Genomic DNA, 7,543 nt, shown 5'->3' on the forward strand with positions numbered 1-7,543 from the left:
GTGTCCAGTTCAGGAGCTGCAGACAGTTCCAGCTCCTGTTTCCTACTCCCAAAGTGAAAATTCAGCCCCAAGTGTCAATCTGGATTAAGGACTGAAGTTGATAAGTTTCATTAATAAATTCCCAACCTTTTGAGTTAGAGGAGAGAATAGAGTCAATTGACAGAAGTTATAACAAGTCAAATCTTAGATTAATATCAACTTCTTCATGTCATTGGACAAACTGAGAGAAATTTCCATACCATCAGTTTACATGAAGCAGAATCTGAGTTCATGCAGTAAGGAAAATATTTCGAAGTGACAGGGTGACAAGTGGACCTTTCAAATCACCACCCAATCAGTTCATAATTCATCCTTGGGCACAGAGAAGAGAAGCAAAGTAAGGAAATCACCAACTTAAGGAAGACAGTCTGAATTAGGGCAGGGGGTCGGATAGATAATCTATTTAATCCTCTCAAACACTTATATTAGAGATGTTAATAGAGTATATGTAATATATTCCTTCATGGATTGTTTTATTCTGCAGGGGTTATACTTAACTAATCCTCAACTAGTCCTCAACTGCACACATAAAACCAAAGAATACAAGGTCACCTCCAGTGATCCCAATGAGCAGATCAGCACATGATTTTCATATTTTTGTTTGTTGTTCATAAAAAACCACACTTCCCAGCACACTGTTCCAAGACTGATCTCATTAACTTAAGATGGATTATTTAGGTTTACTGCTCTCAGTTGAATCCCAGGATAACAACACAGACTTTCTAAAAGAGCATGCAGAGGCAGGGATGTACATTGTGGCTATCTCAACGTTAATTGAACACATCCCTGGGGACAGTGCCTCCTGTCTGCTTCCAAATTAATAGTCAACTACAGTGTTCATATTTGTGGGGGATCTTGTATATCCACTGAGAAGGCAGGAAGGCTGAATGATTTAAGGTCTCATTTAAAAGCCAGCATCTATGATGATGCAACATTCCCCAAGGATTGCAGTGGAGTGTCTGCCTAGGTTTTGTGCCCAAACTTTGAGGCTGGCACTTGAACCCACTGCTGTCTGATTCGAAAGGTAAGCTCTGACTCACCACCATTCCTGAAGAAGGGCTTATGCCCGAAACGTCGATTCTCCTGTTCCTTGGATGCTGCCTGACCTGCTGCGCTTTTCCAGCAACACATTTTCAGCTCTGATTCACCACCAGGCAACATTTATCAACCAGTAGCCCATTTTAAACAAAGATCACTTGACTCAGAATGCTTTCTCTCCACCATGCTGCCAGATCTACTGAGTTCCTCCAGCAAATTCTGCTTTTGCCTGAAACTATGCCATTGGATTCCATTGTACTGGAGTGCAAGAGTCCAAAGTGGTTAATACCGAGCAGGCCTTAAATATCAACAATAAGAGGACGGCATTTGGACTTGTGGAAAGAACAGCTTAGGATATGAAAAAAATACAACCTATCATCCAGGTTCTCCTCTTGGTCTCTGTTACAATGTCTAATGTAACCTATAATAGTCACTAACATGCAATAAACTACTTTTTGTTAATACAAAAGCCTCTCTTGGTTACACCAAAAAATAGGCTTTTCTCTGCCATGATTAACCCAAGTAGGCCCTGTATATCGCTACACTTAAAGTTGATGATGTCTACACATACAACAAACATCAGCATTCAAGTGTTCATCACGTTCATCAAAGATTCCATTCTGCTTTTTACGTGGAACACCTCCATTATATAAAAGGAGGTGGAAGGAATTTTTGACATGTGCCTGAAGTATTTGTGAAGCATTATTTTGGTACCGGAGGGGCTACCACTCCTGATTAATTGGCTGAAAAGTGCGTCCCTCAGAGGGGAAATCCAACTCAACCATAGCACAAGACAAAACTGAAAAAAAAACAATGATTTCCAATCATATAGCACCTTTTCCAACCAACAATGCTTCAGAGCCAATTACGTTTTGGAAGTTGTGATGTTGAATCATGGCAGAGTGCCCTACAAATAGGAAAGGAGAGAGCAGTTGCTCTTAACGTCAAGGCAGTAGCATTTGACTGAGCATTGCACCAAGGAGGAAAACTGAAGTCAATGGGATTCAAAGAAAAACTCTTAATAGTCGGAATCATATCCCACATAAAGGAAGATAGCTGTGGTTGGAGATTCCCAGGTCATCACTACAGGATTTCTCAGGGTAATCTCCAGCACCCTTATCAATAATTTTTGCTCTGTCATAGAGCAGAAGTGGGGGAATGTTTACTGATAATGGTATAATGTTCAGAACCATTCATAATGCCAAAAATGGTAAAGCAGACCATATCAATTTACAGCAAAACCTGGACAATGTTCAGGCTTGGACTGTTAAATGACGGGTAATGTTTGCACCACACACATGCCAGGAAATGACCATCATCACTTGATATTCATTGGCATTATCATCATTGAATCACCCACTACCTTTAGGTGTCCATTCATCAGAAACTGAACTGGGCTAGCTATATAAATCCTGTGACTACAAGAGCAGATCAGAGACTGGGAATTCAATGGCAAATAACTCACTTCCTGTCTCTTCAAATCCATACATGATCTAAGGCACAAATCAGGAATGTGAAGGAATACTCACTTGTCTGGAATAATGCAGCTCCAAAAACATTCAAGAAGCTTGGCATAATTCAAGACAAAGAAGTCTGTTTAACTGGCACCCTGATCACTACCTTCAGCATTCACTCCCTCTATCCACATACACAGTGGCAGCAGCTGTATACCACTTACAGGCTGCAAGGTTCCTCCAACAGCACCTTCCAAACCTGTGACCTCTACTACCTAGAATGGCAAGGGAGCAGCTGCATGGAAACATAACCACTATCAGGTTTACCTCCAAGACGCACGCCATCTCTGACTTGGAATTATATCACTGTTCCTTTACCTTGTTGGGTCAAAGTACTGAAACTCCCTACCCAACAACACTTTGTATGTACACCACAAAGACAGCAGCAGTTCAAGAAGGCAGCTCACCACCACCTTCTCATTTAGGGACAGCCAAAAATGCTGATTTAGCCAAGAACAACAACATCCAATGAGGAAAAAAATATATATAAACAAACAATAAGCTGACTAGATAATCTAGTTGTTTGTTGGTTTAAGGAATAAATATTAATCAGAACTCCAGGGAACCCCTCCCAGTTCTTCCTTGAAAAATGCCATGGGATCCTTTTTGTCTTCTTGGAAGGGCAAATAAAGGCCTCTATTTATTGTCACCTCAGAGAGATGACTCTTTCAAATTGAAACACTCCCTCAATTTTGAACTCAAGTGTTAGCCTCAATTATGTGGAATTGAGGGTCACAGATCAAGAATGGTCACTTCTGAAGGTCACATTTGATGTTTGAACAGGACTCCAGTATAGTTCAGATCCTTCATAAATTAAAAAAAAGCTAAAGGAGGGGACTTCTTTCTAAGTGTACAGTGAGAAGTTTCATATTTACCAATTGTTGGATTAATTTCTGAGAGAAATCGGTCATTGCAGAATTGATGGATAAATGAGCTCTTTCCAACACCAGAGTTCCCAACGAACACCACTTTAAATATTCTATCAGGGGAAGAGCCCAATGCTTCAGACTCCTGCATTTAAAAAAAACGTACAAAAGAAAATGTATCAGTTTACCTCTTTCAACTTATATTCCACACATTCAAGTATCCTTCACTTCTACATACCCATATCTAACGTCCTCTTATTTTCTTAAACCTGTCCCAGGTTCTGCACTCTTTCATATACCTACCTCTCACCCATTCCCAGATACCAAACTCTTCTATAGATCCATTTGCCATCCATCCAGGTACCAAGCTTTCATCAATCCACATCCCCCCCTATTCCCAGATATCCCACTTTTTCACAGCTCCATATCCCAGGCTCCCCCACCAACAATTCACTTCCTGCAGTCGTGAGAACTCGTGTGGAAGAGCAGAGAGAAACAATGGCAAGATGAGAAGCTGAAATGACTGATGATGATGATTGGGTTTAGAAATCAAAGTTTGGTTTCTGTGAGAGAATGAGAAGAATGTGCGAGATCTTCATAAAACATATACCTGTGAGAATAAGGTTTACTGGCAGAGGCCAGGAGTAGCAGGTAAAGAGATTAGAGCATTAAGACGTACAGAAGCATGTAACTATTTTATGCTGAGACATGAGGAGCTATGCCATTCAGAGGGAGTATTGGATGGATGAGGAGTGCTTCATTATGTGGTTGGAGTGTCCAGTGGAAACATCAACAGATTTATTTCACAATGGGGAAGGAGGTCTTGAGCTTGGTGTTGGCATTACAACATTTCAGCATTTAACTTCCGAATAACATACATGAGACAAATCTTTATCACTGATCGTGACCCCTGAAAGTTTTTGGAGAAGTTTAGGGAGAATAATGCCAGTCTGTTTCGAATGAGCTTATTATTGCTGCCATTCAGTTTGAATTATACAGGTGACAGGGCGAGCAAACCTACGTTTGACACGTTGTGGAGACTTGGATGAAGACAAACAAAGGCATTCTGTGGCAGGAGTAAAATGCCTGAAATCGAAGCTAGTTGTGAACATTTGTATGCTCACAGTTATTGTAATGTATATGCATTTCAGTCTGCTAATAGAGGAAGATTAGGAGGTCTAAAATGAATCCACCTTTGTGTATTGATGGATTATTTTATTAAAGATGGAATTGTGAGAATACTATCACTGTAAAAAGATTATTTTCTCTTGGGGTTTTTTTTTTGAAGAGAGGTTTTAAAGGCAGAGGTGCAGAACTGCTGTCTGAAAACAGTTTAAGTAAATAACTGAGAAAGCCTTTAGTTTTCATTAAAACGGTGATAACAATGGAAGGGCAGTGGCAAGCTCTCCCAGACCAGGGTTTCTCATTTTGTTTTTAGCTGCAGCATTCAGAAGCTGCTGGGGATCCCAAAGGGTTGGACTTTTCAATACATGATCCCCAGTTGCTTTTCTCTCTGAGATCTCTGTTGATGTTGTTTCTCCGGATTGGAAAACTGCTGTAAGGTTCTGTATTTGAATATATATTTGTGCCAAGCGATGTATACCAAGAAGGTATGGTATCTACTGTTTGTGTAAGTGTTCCAACTTATAAGCTATCCCAAAATGTTCTTTTCTTTGATTGTATTTCAACTAAAGCATTTTATTAGATTACATTTTGCTTAATGTCGAGTGGTTTGACCAGTCACAACGTATCTGCAACGCACACTTCACATCTATATTCAAAATAAGGAAAGGTTTGGGTCTAAGTGGCCTTCTTAAAACATTCTGGGGGGATCTGGTCTGGTCCACAACACTTGTACCGAGGGGCTTCTGACTGACTCCTGTCATTGAAAATTTAGTGGACGGGCTGGTGATGGTTTGCTGGAGGTTGTGCTGTGAGCTGCCTCAGACATTCAGGGAGACCTGAGGATTTGGTGACCCAACTCTGGATGGAGCATGGGGACTGTAGTTACAGTATCTGGGTGTGTAACATGAACAACAAATGGAGCAGAGGCTGCACAGAGGGGAAGCTCTGAAACCATGCAGTGAATGAGTGTGGTGAAAGGAATCTGCTGTATCCACATCGGGTTTTCCAGGAACAGCTTCCTAAGCTTCACTTAACCCAGGATCAGAGAGGGAGGGGACCCTGATTGAACTAGGAGCTGGTCACAGAGCGGTGTAACCTCCTTCAACACGACCTGCAGCTTCACACCAGCGGGAGGATGGTGCTGCCAGTGGCTGTTAGGGTCACTGTTTCATTCAGCTTCTATGATCCAGAACTTTCCAGGCAGGACTAGGTGACATATCCATCATTTTCCAGTATCTCAACATCAATGTCACCATTCAGTGATGGAGGATATATATGGTTGATGAGGTAAATAGATTGATTCTCCCACAGCAGGAAGCTGTCGGATGGATCCAGTATAATGGGATTCCTGATGGTGTACATGGCATCTGCAGAGTATCCATGTCAATGGGGAGAGGTAGATGAACTGAAGGAACTCTCTCTCTATTAATGTTACAGTGTACCCATGCACAGTACATCATGTTGGTGAATACCCACTGTCCTGGCAGAAGCCACGGCCTCTTCATTCAGAAGCAGTAAGCCATTCCCATCGTCATCAGGTCTCCACGTACAAAGAAATTAATATATCTTGGATAAAGGCCGTCCCCTTGATGCATGTGTCAAAACACCATCCCCACCACCAATCAACCACATCAAAGTATTCCATGTGTGTGGAGAGCAATGGGGTCACTTGGAGTGTCTGGGAGCTGATGATCAGGGATGGAGCAAAACCTTCCATGTCTGAACGGATCTGAGTGAACCCCCCAGTACACAGTATCATTAAGTCCTGTAATCCCTCTCCTTTTCAGTAACTTACTGCCTTCCAGTATTCCTGTAAATGGAATGACAGGTTATATCATGTTAAATTCCACCTGCCAAACTATTATCTATTGTCTTTACCTCTCTGAATCTATGTGCAGACTCTCCACCCTCTCTTGATAATTTAATCTCTTGCTTGTCACAGCGACCTAAAAATTATTTGAAGTGGTGACAAGTAGGTTAGATCAGGGAAACCCAGTGGATGTGGTCTATCTAGACTTCCAAAAGTCCTTTGGTAAGGTGACGGCCCATAGTGTTCGAGCTACTGGCATGGATTGAGGATTGGCTGTCTGCCAAAAGGCAGAGAGTTGGGATAAAAGGATATTTTTTGGAATGGCAGCCGGTGACAAACAGTGTCCCGTAGGGTTCAGTGTTCGAGCCGCAGCTGTTCACGTTATATATTAATGATCTGGATGAAGGGACTGGGGGCACTTTAGCGAAGTTTGCCGATGATACAAAGTTAGGTGGACAGGCAGGTAGAACTGAGGTGGGGAGGCTGTGGAAGGATCTAAACAGTTTGGGAGAGTGGTCCAGGAAATGGCTGATTGAATTCAATGTGAGCAAATGCGAGGTCTTGCACTTTGGAAAAACGAATACAAGCATGGACTACTTTCTAAATGGTGAGAAAATTCATAAAGCCAAAGTACAAAGGGGTCTGGGAGTGCTAGTCGAGGATTCTCTAAAGGTAAACATGCAAGTTGAGTCCGTGATTAATAAAGCGAATGCAATGTTGTCATTTATCTCAAAAGGGTTGGAATAAAAAAGCGGTGATGTGCTACTGAGACTTTACAAAGCTCTGGTTTGGTCCCACGTGGAGTACTATGTCCAGTTTTGGGCCCCACACCTCATAAGGACATATTGGCACTGGAGCGTGTCCAGCAGAGATTCACACGGATAATCCTTGGAATGGTAGGTCTAACATACGAGGAATTGCTGAGGATCCTGGGATTGTATTCATTGGAGTTTAGAAGGTTAAGGGGAGATCTAATAGAAAGTTACAAGATAATACATGGCTTGGAAAGGGTGGACGCTAGGAAGTTGTTTCCGTTAGGCGAGGAGACTAGGACCCGTGGGCACAGACTTAGAATTAGAGGGGGTCAATTCAGAACAGAAATGCGGAGACATTTCTTCAGCCAGAGAGTGGTGGGCCTGTGGAATTCATTG

Source organism: Chiloscyllium plagiosum, chromosome 8 (assembly GCF_004010195.1).
Source record: "Chiloscyllium plagiosum isolate BGI_BamShark_2017 chromosome 8, ASM401019v2, whole genome shotgun sequence".
NCBI lineage: Eukaryota > Metazoa > Chordata > Chondrichthyes > Orectolobiformes > Hemiscylliidae > Chiloscyllium > Chiloscyllium plagiosum.